At 37.8% G+C, this 20,637-nt stretch overlaps 1 protein-coding gene across 2 annotated transcripts in view; it reads left to right on the forward strand.

Annotated features, from left to right (window-relative positions):
* Positions 1-20,637, forward strand: part of cntfr (ciliary neurotrophic factor receptor) — a 324,273-nt gene that overhangs the window by 58,069 nt on the left and 245,567 nt on the right. Inside the window, exon 2 of one of the 2 annotated variants that reach the window (XM_041810168.1) lies at positions 12,709-12,749. The exons of the other annotated variant lie outside the window; for it this stretch is intronic. The gene's annotated coding sequence lies outside the window, so the exon portion shown is untranslated. The remainder of the gene's footprint in view (positions 1-12,708; positions 12,750-20,637) is intronic. 2 annotated transcript variants of the gene reach the window in all.

Genomic DNA, 20,637 nt, shown 5'->3' on the forward strand with positions numbered 1-20,637 from the left:
GCTCCTCATGGCTCCCAGCAAGGGGCGGATCTAGAAAAATATTCCTGGGGTGGCACGAGGGTGGCAGGAGATTTTTTAGGGGTGGCATACCATGGCAATGTGTATTTGTTGATTCAATCACATTACCAATTGATATTTACATGGAAAGCCTCCAAATTAAGTTATGTTTACTCAGTAAAGTTTGGCTCCCTCATTGTGGCACATAAGTAAAACTATTAATCAAAATATACAAGATGAAAGACAATAACTGAGTGAATTATAACTAGATAACTAAATTATGCCACTTTACAACAAAACACTACTTTTTACACAGTTTCACCAGCAGTGGGCACAAAGTCTATGCAAAGGCTGATACAAAAAGGGTATTAATTACAAAAAGATTTCACTGATGTTTGACAGTGTTAACATGGGATATTTCTATCAGCTATCAATCATTAGTCCAACAGTCCATCTTTGGACTGTGGAACCTTCTTTAGCCTCCTCCATGAAGGTTCTTCGGGAAACGGTCCTGTATCAGCTGAGCTGGCCCTTCACACCTGGATTTGGATGTCTAGAGTAGGAGAGAAAAAAAGATTTAAACTTAAATAGAGCATTACTGATTAAAATATATATGAACAACTAATAACACCATGTGAAGCTGTCAGTGATAAGACATGTTTAACTCAGGTTATATTTCAGCACACAGCAGAACATTTTGGTCTGGGTGTGCATTTCTTTGTTAATTTTGGAGTTTTAACCTCAGATGCCATAGTAGTTCTAAAACACAGTGCACAAAGAACACAGTGGCTCTCCTCTGAATCACAGATTTTCTACTAAATCCCACTAAAAGCAAACACTTTCATTAGAATGAGTTTTAAATTGTTGCTCAGTCTCTTATCACCTTAGTCTTTAGTGAGAGAAAAATGACATTGTCATCTTTTCTATTCCTTATATCAAGTTCTAAGATACTTTACTGTGGTTTTCATTTAATTTTAACTGTAATGTATATATTTATATTAATAATGGTCTTCATCTTAACATTAAATGCTGGGTGTGTAAATGGCTGTTGTTTTCTCACTTACGGTCTGATTCCACGGCCTGTAGCGTGAGCTTCTTAAGACTGGAATCCAAACAGATTTCTGCAACAAGATTCAAAGTTTTCAGTAAATAAGAGCTTTCTTTGTGAGCTGAATGGGATTTTTAAGCCTTTAAATGGTTGTACATCCAGGGGTCGTTTTAAGAAAGTGATTCGACAAAATTATTCAGAGCAGAGAGTGATGAAGTATTGAAGCCATATAGCAAAATAAAAATGTTGACATTAAAGTTGTAATATTGAAAGATTAAAGTAATTTATTTATGGAAATGAAATCCTAGATGTTTTAGATTAAAGTGGTGACTTTACAAGGTTGAAACTATACATTATGACATTATGAGATGTCAAGATACATAAGAGTAAAGTTTGAATACAAGTCCATGGTCAGATGTTTTATTCTGAAGCCTTCATATATTCAGACTATATGATATATATTTAGGCATTTGCTTTCAAACAACGCTTGAAATCATTTACAGACAGTATGAACATGATCTATGATCCATACTCATTACAACAAAGCCTACATGGTAATTTTTAGCTTATTATTTGAACTTTGAAGCATATTAACATTGGACAATTGGAATAGAACATCGTCATGAGAGATTGGCAAATTGACATTAAGATTACTTTGCCTGCTTCAGCCTATTTTTCTGTCTGAAACGGGCCTCTACTCAGTGACATCTTACATTTGAGCATGCATAAAAAACCTCACTAAGTGTTCCTTCAGTGAACAGACCTGACGCCAGACCCAGCTAACATTACATACAAACTAGGAAAGTGCTGTGGATCGCGTTTTTTGAACATAATATCACAACACCATTAGCCATGCACTTTTTTTGATTATTGTTATATTGCAGATGAACAGGCGATAGGAGGAGTTGCAACAGGTTAATGACACAGACAAAAAACACTATCGCCATTGTGGTAGACGCAAATAAAATGTCCCATTTAAGTTAACTTACTATAAAATGGAATATTTCTCCACATTTCTAGCTAGAGCTGCAAATGGGGCAAGGCGGCGTCATGGCGGGGGAGCTCGATCTGTGAAAATAAAATTATAGAGCTCAGAAACTGAAAATACAAACCAGTTCACAAGCGAATACAGACTTATATCTAACATTATCGACAGCAAAAGGGAACATCAACGGCTTATTCAAAGTACAAGCATTTATTGGGGTTACTTCCAGCACACCACAGGTCATCAAACTTACCTGCAGCTTGTTCTGCCCCTTTGTTTGTCTCGCTGTGGAGCCGCTTCCTGTAATGAAGGACGACATTTATCAGTTACTTTTGTTGAAAGGATAAACACATGCTAAACAACCATAATCACTTAAATCGCACCACGATACGCTAAATGTTTACCGCATTTCGGGCAGAGGGAGCCTAAACAACAGGGGCAATGTCCCACAGAGCTAGCAAATCACAGACATGACCTTAACCAGCTAACTGCTAGCATTGCTTTTTGTTCTTTATTCAGTCATGGGTACATTCTCAAGAAAAAGAGAAGGAACCGCAGCTGTGCTACCCGATGCCAGGAAGCTGAATAAACCAGACACAATCACAACAGAACCCCAACTTACCTTTATCAGTGATCACTGGATAGCTCCATTAGCACCGCTTCCCTCCTCTTGGCCACAAATGAGAGTCAATTCTTCTTCTCTTTTCCATCACTTTCTTGCAATGAGGGACAGAAAATGTTACACACTCCACTCATTTGGTCGATAGATGCAGCAGTAAATAACACGAATACTCGACATTTTCTTAAAATGCCCCCACTCAGAGTCTACGGCAGTGACTCTGAACCCTGCTCTTAACACGCAAGTGAAATAAAGCATTGAGGAAATGGTGTTTGAGGTGTGAACTTTAGGCTGACAGTAAATGACATTAAAGACTACACTTACAGTATACCAGCTCGTCCCTCACACTACTACTTCTTCTTCTTCTTCTCTGGTGTTTTCCGCTCTTCCCATTTTCTCCAACTTATCGTTACTCACACACCAACTGACCTCTCTGATATGGATTTTTTCCCCTTTTCTTGTAGGTGTCCAACCATTCACTTCACAGACCAACTCTCTTGGGGCATGTGCAGCAAAGTGAAGTTTCTATTTAATCACTAATGGATGTATGAACAAATGTGACACATTACGTTTTATGAGTGGTAAAGTAACGAAGTATATACCGTAAAACACTAAATAACAGCTGGGGCGTTTATTTGTCTCAATCACTGAGCAGACCAGGTGTTTTTTTGGGACCAGGCGGCTATTTGGAACAGGCGTTTAATTCCTTTCTCACAAAAATCTTGCTTAGCAAAAATTGGAAAAATATGGTAAATTTAATCAAACTATTTATTTACACCAGTATGAATATCACTTTTACATTTTGAAGACAAGATTACAGTACCATAGTTGTAATTTTGTCTTCTTCTGTCAACTCAGAACTCTCTAAACACTTTAAATACTGGTAAGGAACTAAACAAACACAAAGCTGACGACAGACAGTTTAAAGTTAATGTCGTACTTTTTTATTTTTTGGCTGCACCGGGGCATGGCGCTGCTATCTCAGTTGAGAAAACCAGCAAGGGATGGGGTCGCCCCAGCCAATGAGGAGGCTAGTACTCACAGCCAATCAGGCTCAGGTCAGAGGGAGCGTTCCTATTGGCCGCTATAGCTTCCGTATCTCTGCTTAGTGAGAAGTTGATTCAATGCCGGAATTACGGCGGTGTTCGGTCCTGGGTAGAATTTGTTCATGATGAGATGGAGTGTTTTCTTGCCTGTGATTCGGCCATTGATTTCAGTGGAAAAGTAGAGCAAAATCACTCCACGAGCGCTTTGCCATCGTGAGTATTCAATTCATTCGGACATTCTCATCCGCGAGGAGGCACGTAAAGAGAGGGGCGGAGCTACGGAGCTCAGACAGGGAGGAGAACAGGAAGGGAGGGGGAGTTGGGAGTTGATTCTATACAGTTCTCACCTCAATCACATATCGGAGCTGTAAATAAATTACACCCGGCATTTATTTGGAACAGGCATTTATTTGTCAAAATGTAGTGCCACACCCGGTGGTTAATTGGGACCCGGCTATTATTTGGTATTTTACAGTATGTTAACTTGCTGTCTTTTAAAAAGAAATTCATGTTAAAATTTCACAAAAGTGACTGTCATCCCTGGAGATTAGCCAAAAATACCCCATAGGGTTTTGGGACACCCCTGACACTGGACTTATATATTTAATTATTTACCTTGAAACAGGCTGTAAACATTTCGCTATGTTCATATGAGGCTATATAGCTCATTTTGCCCAACAGAGATTGCTGTCCTGTATTTCATTTAAAGGGAAAAAATATGCACTAATTTGTTCATTTTTTGTTGTGAGCACACAAGGAAATATGGTTTATATTACTAAAAGACAGCATGTTTACCATCAGGTTGGCCAGCTAGTAAAATATACATAAACTTTGAAAACTACACTAGACACACACAGGCACATTCTAACAGACACACAAACACACACACAGGCACACCCACATAGAGAGCAAATAGCTGTGTGATTTGCATTCGTGTAGATAAGAGCTATGCCATTTAAATATGAAATACTACCCAGGCACAGGGACAGGAGGGGGGCCTTTCTCAGCTTGAAACTGCAACTCTACGTCTGTTTCTGGCATTTTCTGGCAGTTTTCGGGGCTTGCTGTGAACTCCCGTGAAAAGTTGGAACGTGTGAAGTTCCCTGAAGAGTCACAGGGCCAAGAATGGTTGAGAATCTCTCTTTTCATGCAGTGTGTTTTAAGGTAACTCAGGATGGACTTGTTTTAAAGTCCACGAAGAAGCAGACTGTCGCATTAAACGAAGCCTGAGAAGCAGCTGTAATATGGTAGCTGGCACCGCTGCCAAAGCTAAGACCCAATATTAGCCAAACAGTTTTAGAAACTAGTCTTACAAATTTTATTACAACTAGCATTTCTACTTACATCAACTTTTGCCAGTTATTATTTTAGAATTCACCATTCTCCCTGTCCTCTTGAAATTACATTGCTTGCTTCTTTGAAATTTGTCTATCTTGCTTCACAGTCAGCACATACTAGGCTTGATTACCTAATTGGAGCAAAGTAAGTCTTTGCCAAGGTTGCAATTCTGCAAGCAAGGGACTATTTCCAATAAATGCAAAGAACAGGTGGCTATAAACATATTATATAATCACTTTCTTGTTCATTTACATAAGAAACCTGGAAGTGTCACCAACAAAAGCTTTTTACGAACTGCTTTCCTGACTGCATAAAACACACGCACACCCGCAGACATGCACACACACCCACACACACAGAAGTATACACATACTGCCTTGCTTGCACTCCTTTTTTATGAACATGGCTATACTAAATCATCTCTGTCTATACTCCCTCACTCTGTCTACTCTATTTTCATTACATTACAGTATGACAGAGAGACCCCTAGACAGACAGAGGATCCAAGATAAAGCATCTGCTGCAGTGATGTCAGAGGACAGTTATGAAGCAGATTATGAGGCTTATAGTCTGAACTTTCACTCTCCAGTATGCTCTTTTCACTCAAGACATTCTTGCTTTTTCATCCTCATGTATTTTGTCCCATTGGTACCCTCGATTTTGGTTATATGTATTGCTTATTTTCTCTGTGGGATAAGGTAGTTGTGCCTCTGCTGCTTAATTCACACTGCAACAGCAGGTCATGATGCCAAACCTCGTTTAATCTTTATTGTTTTCTTTAGTGGCCTGATAATTTTTGGATGTCTGTTGTGACTTTGTGATTTTGATGCATCATTTCAGGGTGTACACAGTTTTCCATTGGATTAAAGGGAATGCTTGAATTTCTATAACCCACCTAGTTAGTTAATGTTTTCAGATTAACTGGCAGGTCAACCTGTTGTTAGTGGGTTTACCCCATGATTAAATTGATTCTCTCTCCTTCTGTGGTCTCATAGCCTTCATCTACTTAACCTGATCCCTTGGCTTGCTAGTAACAGAAAGCTTTAACAGAACAGACCGGGAAACAGGGAACATTAGGGGAGCTACTGGCTGGATTCACATCAATATGCGGTTCAGTGGGTCCAAGGATCCTTTTTAGCTCCTAAGCTCTAAATCGGCTGGATAGCTGGTAATTTTACAAATATTATTTAAGTTTGTTGCAATGTTAATTCTCAAGGTTTGTTCATTTCCTGCTGTCCTAGGTTTTTAAAGTAACGCTTAATGAATGTGAATGAATATTTTAAAAGACATCATCTTACAGGTATTTCATTTTTTTAATGTAGGGTCTAAGCTTAAAAGTTATGTATTTAAAACTAATACTACTTTTTATTACCCCTTTCTTCCTTTTGATTAGTAAAATGAATTAGAACATGATGTGTATTTAAATTAGGAAAATGACAACCTGCAGATGATACATGCAATCCTAGCTTTTGGCTTGTGTGAATTACCTCCTTTTTGCAGTAATCCTTTCTAAAAATGAATTAAAATCACAATGCTTTTTAGATGTCTGTTTTGAATATGAATTATGTAAGGTGCATGGCTGATCAATATGGCAAGCAGCCAAGATGAAATGTTACAGAGAAAACTGAGTGCATAGTTTTTGAGTCCTTTTTTATTCACCATCTCATTTCATCTATTTTAAGCCCCCTCTCATTGATAACTGTATAGCATTCCCCTTTCTAAATTCATTCTTTTTCTTGTACAATAATGCTCTCATTCTTTTCATAAATAATTTTTACCCTGCAAACACTGTCAAAATACTTATTTAGAACTTCACGAGGCACGTCGGATGTGCTTTTGCTGATTTACTTGGTTATGTTATGGCCTCTTTTTTCTGTTTTGTTTTATTTTTTGTGTGTTCTTTGCTGGTGTGAAAAATCTTTGTGTCATCTAGAGGGTTGAGAAACTACAGAATTGGAAGAGTACAGGTGGTGTCAAGGTCTTGAAGCAGAAGAAAACAAGAGAAAAATATTTGTGTGTAAGGCATAGAGGAGGTCAGGCAAAGAGATAAACTGTGTAAGCAAGATTGAGACAAGGGTACAAACAAGAGAGTGAAAGCTTCTAAAAGTTGATGCTTCACATGTTCTGCAATGATGCTGCATGGCAGCAACACCAAATCTCACCCGCTTTCAAGTTTTTCTCCTCTTTACTCCAGAGAAGCAGGGAAGGTTTTGAAGAAAGCCTTTCAGTAGCATCTCAGCTACTGATATGAGAAACTGACTCTTAGAAAGAAAAATAACCATGGTACCAAAGAGAGACCAACCCCCCTTCAGAAAATTTTAAAAGACAGATTGCTCAGAAATATACATCATATGGAACATAGATCTAATATGATATGATATGATGATGTGTTTTTAATATTTTTTTGTTGGTATTTAGAATGTCAGTGTATGAAAGGTGTCTAAATCTGATGAATGTATAGCAGTGTTTCCCCACACATAAGTTAAAACCTGGGCGGCCCTGGTCATTTTGGCATTTTCATATGTCAATGGTTTTAAGAAAGCTATTGTATTGCTGAATTTGAGCCTACTTCGCTCTGCACCTCGGCTTCCGTACGCTAGTCTTTGTGAGGAGGGTTTGAAAACACATATTATGATAATTTCCCCAGTGTGGGCATGAATTTTGGTGTGGCCAGTTGTGAGTGAACAGCGGAGGTGACTGTTGAAAACGTGATATTTCTCTCACAGATGGTAGCGAGCGAGCCGCAACATACCATATCCAGGTGTAGTTACCGACATAACCTACTTTCATGATCACGTAACTCACCCATAATCTCCCTTTTCTCTGCAAATTTAGCGTGCGTCTGACACACTCTGCATCTTGAAATGACATGAACAAAGCTTGCCCTGAAGTTGATCATGTTTGAAACACATTGTGAGTAGTAAAAAAAAAATTATCAAACTGTGCTGCTGTAATAGGTCAAAGATCACACAGACAGATGAATAGAGAGGATGAGGAGAGACTATACAAGCTGAGATGGATGTGTGTGAGGATAATAGACCTGAAGGTCATCTGATCAAACTCCTAAATTAGTTTGAAAATAAGGCTGATAATGACTGATAAAACTACAGAATGAAATTTCTGAAGAACATGGGCTGTGGATGCTTACTAAAATTATAGTAATAGTAATGTAATGCTGTCAAAATAATCTTGATAATAATTAAAAGAGGTGATGAAGCCTATTTCTTAGCCTTAGCCTTAATTTGTCTCTGCTTTGTTTGCAGAGAAAAGGCTGACATACCTTGGATGACTAAGATAAACTTTAAATGTGGTTTTGGTGTGTACTATAAGACATAATATAATTCCTGATGATAATGATGCCAGTCAGTGTCAACCAGACATTAGACACTGAAGCTAACAGTGAAAAGTCAATATCAGGGAAGATGTTGTCAGGATGATCAGAGATGACTGTTCCAGTCTATCCTATGATGCTAGAGAAAACACAAGCTACTGTCAGAAACTTTTATTTGGCATGAAGATTCTTGAATAATTCAAATAACTGAGTTAATTGTCAAGTATAGGTAGATAATGAAACAGAAGTTAACCTTTTCTTGCTTGCGTGTAATGTCGTCCCTTTCTGCTGGATACCACTGCAAGTAAAATTCAGACTTATGGGAACACTGTATATGATGAATGAATCGATGAGTCTGGGTGAAATGACAAAAGTCACACTTCAGTTTTGATGTCAAAGTTCAGTACAGATTCAGATCAACAGGAAAATACCGACATACTGTCCTGCATTTATTCTTGTTTGATTGATTCTGAACTGACAGTTGTTCAAGTTACAATTTGTTTTATCTGCTGTTTCTAACAACTACCTGTGATAGTTTTTACAGTGTGTATAGTGCATTAAACCTTAAAAAAGAGAAAGAAAAACAAAACGATAAGCTACACAGAAATAAATAGCCTCATTTGAATATTCAAAATAAATTCAAATTAAAGATGATAAAATATGTGCCTCTTAAAGCAGTGCATCATATTTATAATCAGCTTATGAATGTGTGAGACTATTATGCACCTCTTAATGGTGTATAATGATCACTCTGAGCTGATGAAGTGTGCACTCACTGTGAGACAGCTCTAACCAACTGTCATTATTTTAGTCAGTATTTTCACATACACAGTTAAGTCAAGCTTTGGTAATAGCATTTTTTTAAAAATATTTTACTTTAGCAGACAACCTGTACACAGTCATCTCTCATGTATGGCAGTGAAAGACAACAGGCAGGCTGTGCACATGCAATAGCACATTGTAACTAGATTTGAGCATTTGAATGTATAATGTCCTTGACCCCCTATTTGTTTTTTGAAATCAGTGCAGAGAGGACGTTTCACATCAGTTTTTTTTAGTGTAGTTGCTTTAAACATCCAAGCAGGGCTTGACATTAATCTTTCTGCCCCCTGGCCATGGTGGCTACTTGTTTTTGAACAGTTATTAGCCACTAAGCATTTCCACTAGCCAGAGGTTTGTTGTTAGGAAGCTATGTGCTGTATGCCATATTGGGTACGTCTGGTATGATATGTAACACATGTTCCATTTCCCTCTTTAATGGATATTTAGTTTACACCAATATTAAAACACTGACTTTTAATGCAGCTGGTTGCATAAACATATCTAATTCTCAGTCAGAAAATTTCCACCAGAGAATGCTGAGGTTGTGACACTGATAAATTCCACTGGCCAAAGTGGCTAGTTGGAGTCAATTTGGTACCTGCCACAGCTGAAAACTACCCGCATTTGGCTAGTTGGCAGGTGTAAATGTCAAGCCCTGCATCCAAGTAATACCATCTGATCTCTGGGATGTGATTAGATTGCTGTTTCTAATGAAAAGTCATGGTGCCAACCCAAATTTCCATTATAAAACTTATCTCAAGGAGCTGGTGGATTTATTACTTAAGCCATGCGGTTTTTTTTTTTTGTGTGTGTTTTTTTGTTTTGTTTTGTTTTTTTAATTTTACTGTATCCTCTTTTTTATTTAAAAGTTGTTAGCAAACGTGAGGATTATGATGTACAGTGTTAATTTGCCAACAAAAACATATATCAAAAAATGCTATGAGGAAAATAAGACCTCGACAACTTAAAATAAATCTTTGATAATCTAATTTTTAGTGATAAGGTGTTGAACTCCAAAATTTATGGTCTTTCTCCACTCTGCTTATATTTGTCTGTCAAAATACAAGCAGATGTGAGAAAGCAGGAGCACTGTGCATGTGTCTATATTCCTGCATGAAGCAGCATGAAAGAAAGAGCACAAAATACTGGGCTGAATCTCTAGCTCTTCTGTCTTCTGTCTCTTCTGTCTTCTGCCAGGTGTAACAATTGCAGTAAATTAGAAAAGACGTGGTTGAAAAAATGTGATCTACTCCACCATTAGCTACTGATGGTGCTCAGCCATCCTCTGCATTCTTTTTTATAAGCAGTGGTATATAGTCCAGATGTATCAAGTCAAGGTTAAAAATAGTAATCAAAAGCTAAAATGACTGAAAAAAAAGTTTATCAACATACTAAAGGATGTAACATAAGGTTTTGCTGTGATAATCAAATAACCATTAGGCAAAAGAAACTAAAGCATCATCAGAAGAAAAATAAATCTGATTCCTTCGGTGAGAAAATGATCATAAATTAAATGAGGCTTATGAAGTTAGTTTAAAGAGACAGAAAATGACAAAATGTAATAACTAATTAAGCTTATCTGGGATTAAAAGAAATTCAAAGAATTTAAAAAGAATTTTCACGGTTTTGTATGCTAAAACTAGATAAAAACATTCAAGGCTAAAAATGGCTAAAACTTCACTACAACTAATAAGCATTTAAACATTCCTTAAAGACTGTCACTAAGATTACATCTATAATAGCTGCCAAAATGAATGCTGGCCATGTATTTCTGCCTTTACTCTCCTCTTGTATTCACTTGTCACATGACTGCATGCAGAGAACTGTGATGTATAGGCCATAACCATTCAGTCAAATACAAATACCTTTGCATCCCTATCAATTCTAAGATAATGTTTATAAATCCTGCGGTGTATTTACCTCCAGCTCTCATCAGAAAGTTAAAATTCAGCTTGTCATGTTAAGAATTTCTTCCTAACAGAGCATGAACTCTAATCTGGAGAAATGCTGTCGTGGCATGAGAGGTCTGCTTGTTTGGTCGAGGAGCAGCACTAAAAAGCATCTGAAATTACGCAGAGAGATGGCCCACTTCATGGCACATGCAGGGATGTCAGGAGAATTCAGATGGTATACAGACATAGAGAAGACAGACTGTAGGATTCATACAGGATCAAAAGTTAGGGTTTCATTCTGCAGGAGAGGGGCTTGGAACTCTAAGAGCTGATTAGGCTCCAGATTAGTTGTTCTGGTGAGGGATCAATCTCCAAATTAAACCTCTCTCTCCTCACCGGACTCTGCAGTTAATACACTGATCCCAGGTCTGCTGAAAGAAACTGTTTGTGGGTTAAGATATTGTATAAATGAGTTGCTATTTTACAGTCATGAACAACAATACTTAATGCATGAAATCTTATAAATACATCAACAGTGATGATGTCAGCATGTGACATATCCTGGCTCAGGCCTGGAGGTGTTGAGTGTGAGTGTAGGCCAAACGGGGGACTGTTTCTGCATAGTAGTCATACTATTTGTAACTAAGCAGCAACCAGGGAAAAAAGCACTTCCACCCTCTTTTACACGATCATACATAGTAAAAAAAAAAAAAAAAAAACTAGCTTTATCTATCTATTGATCTATATTTTCTTATTATTGTGTTTAGTTCACCCAATATTCATTTTATATTCAAGTAGGTCCCCATCATTTTGAATTCTTAGACTTAGATTTAAGAGCCCAGAATGTTTTAATTCATTTATTTGGACATTTTCTCTGTAGCTTTCAGTGTTGTGAGGTTTTTACAGCTTTTTTCAACACTAGACCACTTTATTACACGCAAGACTTGGTTATTGTAACAGCACAGCAGATTTTGCTGATGTGCATGGCATGCTAAGTTACCATGAAGCAGAGCTAGTGTGTTTTGGTGTGTGTTTATGTGAACATGCAGTAAAAGTGAAAAGCATGTAATAGGCTCACCTGCCCTTTGCTGCAGACTGATGGGCAGGTGTAGAGAACAGAAACCAGATCAAGAGGGGAGATCATGGAAGGAGAGAAATAAATGTAGAGTTTAATGTGACCAGGGTTGTCAAGGCTAAGATTTAACACCATTAAAAATGATTAAAAATACTGAAGGGAAGAGAATAATTTAGGAAATTCTACTGGGAAGATAGCTTAGCGGTAAGTTGGAGGTCCAATCTGCTGTTTTAATGTGATTTTTTAACCCAGTATTGTCTCTTCCAATACCACCTCAAATATGTGACAATACAGTTTTTACTGAATAGTTTTTTCCCTGTTAAAAAAGATAGGGATGACTATCAGATACCAGCTTAAGTCTTAGTATTTTTGGGCTTCATGACCAGTTTGCCAGATATGTAAAAAGCATAGGATTAGTCACTTTGTCTATCTAAAATGTCAAACGTTTTTACTGTTTGCTGAATCTTTTCCTATTTCATATGGCTTCATTTTATACTCAAATCCCTTTTTAAACAATTTCTGTAGATGTTACTAACTCCAGATTGTTATTGACAGGGTGAAGAGGAGGATCGAGCTGTCATTTTGTCCCATCAAAGGTGAGTCTTGTTTTTTTCTTTTATTGTAAACTACAGATGACTTTGCCTCAGTTCCAATACACTACAAAGTATTCATCTTGTGGTTTTCATTTTTTATTCAGCTGTATTTAGATATTTTGCCCATGCTGTTATAGTGTCACACACTTGTTGTGTGAAGCATATTTTATTTTCCTTATTTACAGACAAAAATGTTGCTGTCTTTTTCTTTCATTTTTGCTCCTAAACTATACATAATCAGTAAGTAGTAGTTTAGTATTATTTTAGTATTTTTAGTATTTAGTATCAGTATCTTCCATTATTAATTTCACCTGTATGAGATGGGTGTTTAGTATTTTTTTGTGTTTGGGTTAAAGATAATTTATAAATTCATGTGACCAACAAACAAGCAGCTACCCTTAAACTCAGTGTCTGTGGCCTGCTAGTATGGTGGTCTCTGCTTCTCTGTCAGTAGTATGTCTTTGGCTGTATCTGGTTGCCGTGGTGACATGCAAGTGTCAGCGGTAGGATGTGTGATATGTGTTTGTGCATGTGTGGTGGTGGGTGTTGAAAGGACCATGTAGAGGCAGATAGAATTCCCCTGTCCAGAAATGCCAGCGTCATGCACACGTGGCCAGTTTCTGAAACTTCAGAAATATGGGCATGCAAATACACACTGTCACACCCGACCCCACGGACACTTTAGTATGTGCTCTACTACGGGACATGTGTAGACGGAGTGGACACACACGTAGACAGAGTCTAGATTCCATGCAGGCCAGAACAGGACTATAAGGTTTCTTATAGGACAGTCCATAACTGTGGCAATGCTATGAACCTGAAGAGTATGTGTACACACTTTTATGAACACAGACCAGAAGCTGGAAGTCAGTTTCACCTGTTGAAATTTCAAAAAATAATTTCTGAATTGGATCTTAACTGGCTTACACTAATGCAGGGAATGCAGATTGTTTTATTGCATCTGAGCAAATGCAAATCGTCACTTTCTCAGCAGCTGTGGAAGAGATGACGGGTTTCAGGCTTCTTAAAAGCAGATTTACAATTGTCCATAGAAAGTGGACTCCTCATTTCATCCCCCCCCCCCCGAGTTGGTCTGTGGATTTGAACTGAGAACACAAGCCCTATAGAAGCTTAACCCTCTTATTCCACCCACTCCTCTGTGCAGTATCTGTATGTAAAATGCACTCTGTAGCATATTGCTTCTTCTCGAGTCAATGTTTGCAATTCTGTTGCATGCACTCTGGCTCTTCTCTGGAGTGTCCCAAAAGTGACGCTCTAGTCTAGATAAATGCCATGTCTATTTTTGGCATCGTCCATGGCCAACCTGCATCAATCCAAGGAAAGCAGAACAATCCAAACAGCAGGAAGAATGTGAAAAGAATCTGGTCAACTTCAAAACACAATCCAATGCATCAAATCCCCATTGTAAATCATCTCTATACCAACATGACCAATATTATATCCGAGTGTGTGCCACAAGCTACAGGTCAGTGAGTGGGTCACAGAGTTACTACAGGGCCATTGATGCAGGAAAGTTAACTTGTGAGGTAGAAAACTTCATAATTTTACATAAAACCACACATCGTTTCTAGAAACCATCAACCATTTAACTCATTTAATGTACTCACCAATGGTTTCACATATAATTACTGCTTACATGTGCAGTGAGCTTGCAGTTCTCCTATGATGTTGTGATCCTTGTCTCCAGCTGCTCAGGGCTGCACTCTGCTGCACATTATTCCAGAAATGCTTTGATTGGACAAGGTCATTCGCCAATGTCCGGACAAGCGCTGCCTGCCCAGAACGTGGCACAGTAGGAGTATGTGGAATAAGGGGGTTAGGCTTTAGTTGACAATCAGGCATGATGCAGATTAGTTTCTCTGGGATACTGGATTGGCTATTAGTGTGTTTGAGTTGAAGTTTAACAATGTAGTCTCCCCAGAGGGAACTTTGGCCTCAGCAAACCCTCTTGTTGGAAATTGTGATTAATATAAAATTGAAATTAAAAATGAACTGGTTCACTGAACTGCAAAGGAGGAAGATTCACAAAACTAAATAAAGGGAGAGAAAGATGTCAATAGGGTGGGATATAAATTAATGTATATCTGAAGTCATTTTATCCCAGTCATGGTTTAGTTACATTACATCTGTTATTTGAAATATGACATAAAACGATACTGTTGGATTGACAAGGGTATGTTTTAATTAGGGGTGTGTATTGGCAAGAATCTGGTGATATGATACATATCGCAATACAGGGGGTGCTGATTTCGATATATTGCGATATAGTACGATATATTAGGATACTATGAGCAAGGCGATATATTGAGATATTTTTGTAATTTAACATATATATTTGTATGTGTATATGTGTGTGTAAATATATATATGTGTGTGTTTATTTATATAAATAAATAACAACTATGTAATTTTAAGTTAATATGAAATATAACAACAGAATTAAGCTATTAATAAAAATGTATTAAAATGATATGTATAGTATATAAATATAAAATATATGGTGTATTATAGAATACATGGTCCTGCATAATCTAGAGTTTTAACTCTTTTTGTGCAATTTGTAGATGAGGATTTTTCCCATTTGTTGTAATGAATTAAAATTCTTTCAGGAATTTTGAAAGAAAAGTGGAAAAATAATTCTATACAGAGTAAAATCTTTAGCATTTCATGGTACATCAGCTTGTATGTCTTAACGTAAAGTGCTTGTGGAGGATGACTGATCCTCATGCTTTAAGGACTGATGGACTGTGTTGTGAGGAGGGAATGACGTGATGGGCCAGTGTTTTTTTATTGTATTTCGGAAGCCGTCATTCTTAACGACACTACAATGGTGCAGGTCCTTACAAAAAAACAAGTATTGACAGGGTAAATATGGTTATATCAGTAAAAATCAGCGGTAGCTTCAGCGGACTTCTTTCACGTTAGCTGTGAGTCACTAAGCTATGGCTATGATGCTCAGGTTCATTGTGTTGTCCAAGTATTTTACCCTGGCGTGGCATATCGTATAAATGACTTGACACCTGTATAAGTCTGTGCCGTCTTTAATGTTTTGGAAGCCAAAACAAGTCCACATATCTGCTATGAATGCAGCAGAAGCTACACTGCAGTGGTAGGCATGACCAACCAGCTTGCTCGGACTGGAGGTCTTGCGTGATCTTGTTGTCTAAGCAGGAAAAGAAGAATGAGTTTCTTCACATTTTAGGTTTCATGGTATTGCTGGAATGTTAACTGCAATATTTAACAAATTAAGCATTTATACAGTGCATCTAAAAGTCACTATTGTAACAACAGCTTTTAATTGATTAAGAGAGCAGAGATATAGATATATTTATGAAAGTGAATGGTACTGAGAACATATAATGGAGGGCTTAACCTTTTTCAAATTATTTAACACATGCATTTTATTTGAGGATACTCATAGATTTCCAATGAAGAGATCCATATGACTGGCTTGGGTTGAATTATATTTGACTCAACAAATTCCAAAGATATCCATGCAAAGGCTTACTTTCCTGACACTCTTTCACCAAATCCATTTTATATTAAGTATTCAATTTGGTCACATCACTATAGGATTCTCAAGGTCAACAATCAATCCATACATTAATGAATATGCCACTTCATGTGCCATTCACATCATTCCTTGGATTAAAAAAAGAGCTACATAACTATGAGGCTACAAACATGGGTAAAAGTAACAAGAATTGCAGCATAACAAGCATTCAGAGAAACCTTGGAGACAAGGTGTATATGCAAGCTAGTCCACAAAGATGACAACCTTCTTTATGGCTTCCTCTGCAGTATTTCTGTCTTCCTGCACTGGTTCTGTTGGCATGCAGGTTAGCTTTTAGCTTTGTGGACACCACCATGTCAGCTACACTTGTACAAGCATATGCATGTACTGCAAGTGAGTGGGGTCATCAGTAATGTGACACTATGTGCTTTGATCCCTTGGGGTTGCCTTTTCCCAAGAATCACCTTTACATACATACAGTCAGTTTTCTTTCCTCTATTCAACACCATCTCTAGTAGTACACACAGTATACATAGGTTTATTTTTTATATCTACACCAGGTTATCTAAAATGTACTCTGTACCAGAGTGCTGATGGAAATGCAGGTTGGCACCAATTCATTTTTAATATTTTTGTCATTTTTTAGAGCTTGTCAGTGCATTCCTTTTCTACTACCTACTGTTGAGGGTTGTGAGGGTATGTTCCAAATACCTTTTCTACTCTAATGCATTAGAGATTAACATGTGAACAGCCCTATGCACTTGCATCAGGCCAAGCAATAAGAGGTGTGTTGGTTTTTCTTCAATAAATTACAAGTTAATTCTACTCTAATTTCTTAAGCATTTCTCTCGTAGTGATTGTAAATAGCTTTGCTTGATTAAATCTATCATATCATAATGAACTTATTTTGAAGTGAAAATTTCATAACAATGATATCTGATGAATATTTGTAAGAAATACCAATTCCAAACGTCCTGTAGACTAAAGTTATTTTCTTTCTTTAAGGCCATCACTGGCTCATGTTTATGTATTACAAAATAGCATGTAGTATTCCTCAGACAGGAAGGACATATTTTTCTATTGGATAGTCTACTTTACATCAAGTCAACAGTGTATCACTGGTTACCATCTCTGACGTAGTATTGTTGAGACAGGTGTGATAAGGCAAAGGATAATATGACACCAGTATTGTACAGGCAAAGCATCACTTTACTGTGTATCACTGTATCTTTCATAATGCCAGGCTCAGTCCAGATTTAGCCTATGCACATCATAAGGTAATATTAAGATGAGTATTGTTTGCCATCCCAGTGACCTAGAACTGCTGACAAGGAATAAGCCAAGGAATCATATTAGCCCAGCCATGTCCTGACAATGCTGACAAGATGTTATTTAGTCCAGTTAGACATTTTTAAAGACACTGCAGGATAAACTACTCAGAGCAGTATGTCTCCTCTGTAAGATGCCATAGCTGACAAGCCATTTTACTCCTGTCTTAAGCATTGTTGACCAGAGTATGGTAAGGCAGAGAAAGAATAAGGGGCTAGCAATATTGACTATACATGTTGACAAGGCACAATTGAGTGCTACACTAGCCTGCCTGGTCCTGTGTAGCTGACAACACACAGGATGCTTGGTGACAAGCTGCTTGCTATTCCACAACCATGTTAGCATGGCTAGGGTCACATTGACATCTGCAGTCTGGGGAAACTTGAGCCTATCTTTCTAGCAAACATTGTGAGGTTGTGCTTGTGTGTGTCCACTGATAGGGATTAGTAAAGATGTGTGAGCCTGGCTCCCTGTGATGGCCCTGGCTGCTGCTGGAGGTCAATGCATGTGCACTCTGTCTATGAGTGTTTGTGTATGTGCATCTTCCAGGCAGTGGGGGGTTAGGCTTGTGTTGCAATGACAATGGAAAGGAATTTAAATGAGAGATAAACAGGGATAAGTTACGTTTGAAAGGTGGATGGAAGAGGTTTTGACACTGTTGTTATTCTTCCTTTTTGTCTTTTTGCCTCTTTGTCTATCTCTCTATTACAAATCCTTTGCTTTCTGCCCTTCAACTCATGGCTGCAACATGTCTTACAGAAATCAGTCTCTCTATTTTATCCCTATCTTTTTATATTGCAGCAGTCCTTTCACTCTTATAAAATATCTCCATTTCTTTTGAAGAGAAAAAATAGTACTATTAATAGTACTAATGTTATATTTATATCAACCAAGCATAGAAGCTCCTCATTTCTAGGCTGTATTGTTAAACTAGTGTGGGACTGGTAGGGTGTCATGAAGTTACAGATGCTTAACCAGGGTAGCCATCCAACAGGGCAAGGTTTGATTTTAAACCAAACCATGGTAGGTAAATAAGGGGACATGTCATTGGAGGGGAGCTGATCAAAAAAGATTAGCAGTGGCTTCCAGTGACAGTATAGTCTACCTGAACAGTCTGTAAGACTGAACTTTCTTTTCTCCAGTTTTAACAGAAATAGAATATCAGGCAGCCAGGCTATAGAGGAAGGTGACTCTGGAGATTTCCACTGAAGTTAAATCTTTCTTCTGGCAATTAAGGAGGCAAATGTACTAACATAAGTCTTGTGTGGATGTTAGGGGTGTAACTTTTTTTTGTTTTCATGACACTTCAGGGGTCACAGTTATGTGCATATAATCCCATGACGAATACGTTGAACTATTTAAAAAAAGGGGGAGGAAATAATACAGATATAACAGTATTTGCCGCCAATCCAGGTGGCAGTAATGCCAGTGTTTGCTAACAGCTATTAAACCACCAATGAAGATGAGGAAGTAACTGGCATATTAAAACACACAAGGAAGAAAAGTCTACTCTGGCTCCCTATGGTTGGCTCTCGCAGCAAGCTGCAAGAGAGACAGGGAAGTGAGACCTGCTGCCCTTTTCTCAGTCTTCTTATCACCGTGCTGTTTTTAAAAAGCCCCCAGATGTGAAAGCAAAGCTGGTCGAAGATAATACCACTGCTAATACATTTTAAAGACTATTCACGCAAACAAAACAAATGTGTTATTAAGCACCCTGCTCAGCCTCCATTGCAACATCTCTTCCTGTGATTACATGAGCAAGTCAGGGATCCATTACTGACAAACATAAGTCAGGATTTTGCGTAAGTATCCACTGCATCAGCTTTTTATTAAAAATGGTGACAGCACAGTTCATAATCATAAATCTGATATGTTGCTCTCCAATGCACACGGTTTAATTTGCATTTTATGTTGGTTTTATTTTTACTTTTTCAAATCAGGAGATATTAGGTTGTTTTCTGTATTTACTTTCATTTTGCATGTTTTTTGTTTTCTACTTTCTTGTCTCATGTTTAATATACCAAATGATTCAAACACGTGAAAGAGATTTGCACTAATGTTAGTAAAAGGAAATAATAACAATAATATGTTGGGGGCATCTAGGATTATAAATCTTGGGCTTTTTATATTTATATTGATGAATTGAACCCATAATCGAACCAAAACCCACAAAACTGGGGTACAAACGTAAATAGCGGTATGTGGGGACAGGTTGATGTTTAATTCTAATATGTCTGAAACCGATTTGAAGAAGGATTACCAGTAACTGGATAGTTAGGAGCCTGACCAAAACATGTACATCAGCACAGCTAGAGGAAGAGACGACTGCATATAGTTCTATCTTACAGGAAGCATCGGAAAGGTTGATCTGATATTTGGTTTCCCAGTCAGTTATGACTTTACTTATGATAGAATGACTAAGCGGAGAAAGGAGGTTGTACAGGTAGGATATGTAGGTCTTAGTATCAATGCTAAGTCTTGTTGGGGAACGGGGGTGCTAGCAAAGTCTCTAAGCTTAAAATGCCAAAAGAAGTGTGAACTCTGTAAATTAAAGGCAGAGCATAGCTGGTTGAGGCTAGCAAACAGCCCATCTATATAAAAATCTCCCTGGCCACTAAGCGGGTAAAGCCAGGGCTGATCTTTGTCAGTACAAATAAGTGATTATTACAGTTGCTTTTTGAGAACCTGCCAACCTAAGTGACATCTAATTTGTTTTTCAAAATCTTAAGCATGCTACAACGGGAAGTTGGTAGAAACATTGGCAGGCACTGAAAGAGGTACAGATACCTTTGTCAAGGTATTTTCCTTTGTCAAGTGAGGCACAACTAAATCTGAGCACAGTATTTTGAGAGCGCTGCTTCCAAAGTTCAGCTGGTGAAAGTTAAACTTTGAACCTCTGGTTCAGTGTGCTGTGGTGCATTGAACCCAGCGGAGTACAGCTCAAATGGCGCTCTGTCTGAAAGGCTTTTTACAAGCATGTATTGATTTTTTATACTTAATCCGGTAAGTTAAAATGTAAGTTCCACC

Source organism: Cheilinus undulatus, linkage group 17, assembly GCF_018320785.1.
Source record: "Cheilinus undulatus linkage group 17, ASM1832078v1, whole genome shotgun sequence".
Classification (NCBI taxonomy): domain Eukaryota; kingdom Metazoa; phylum Chordata; class Actinopteri; order Labriformes; family Labridae; genus Cheilinus; species Cheilinus undulatus.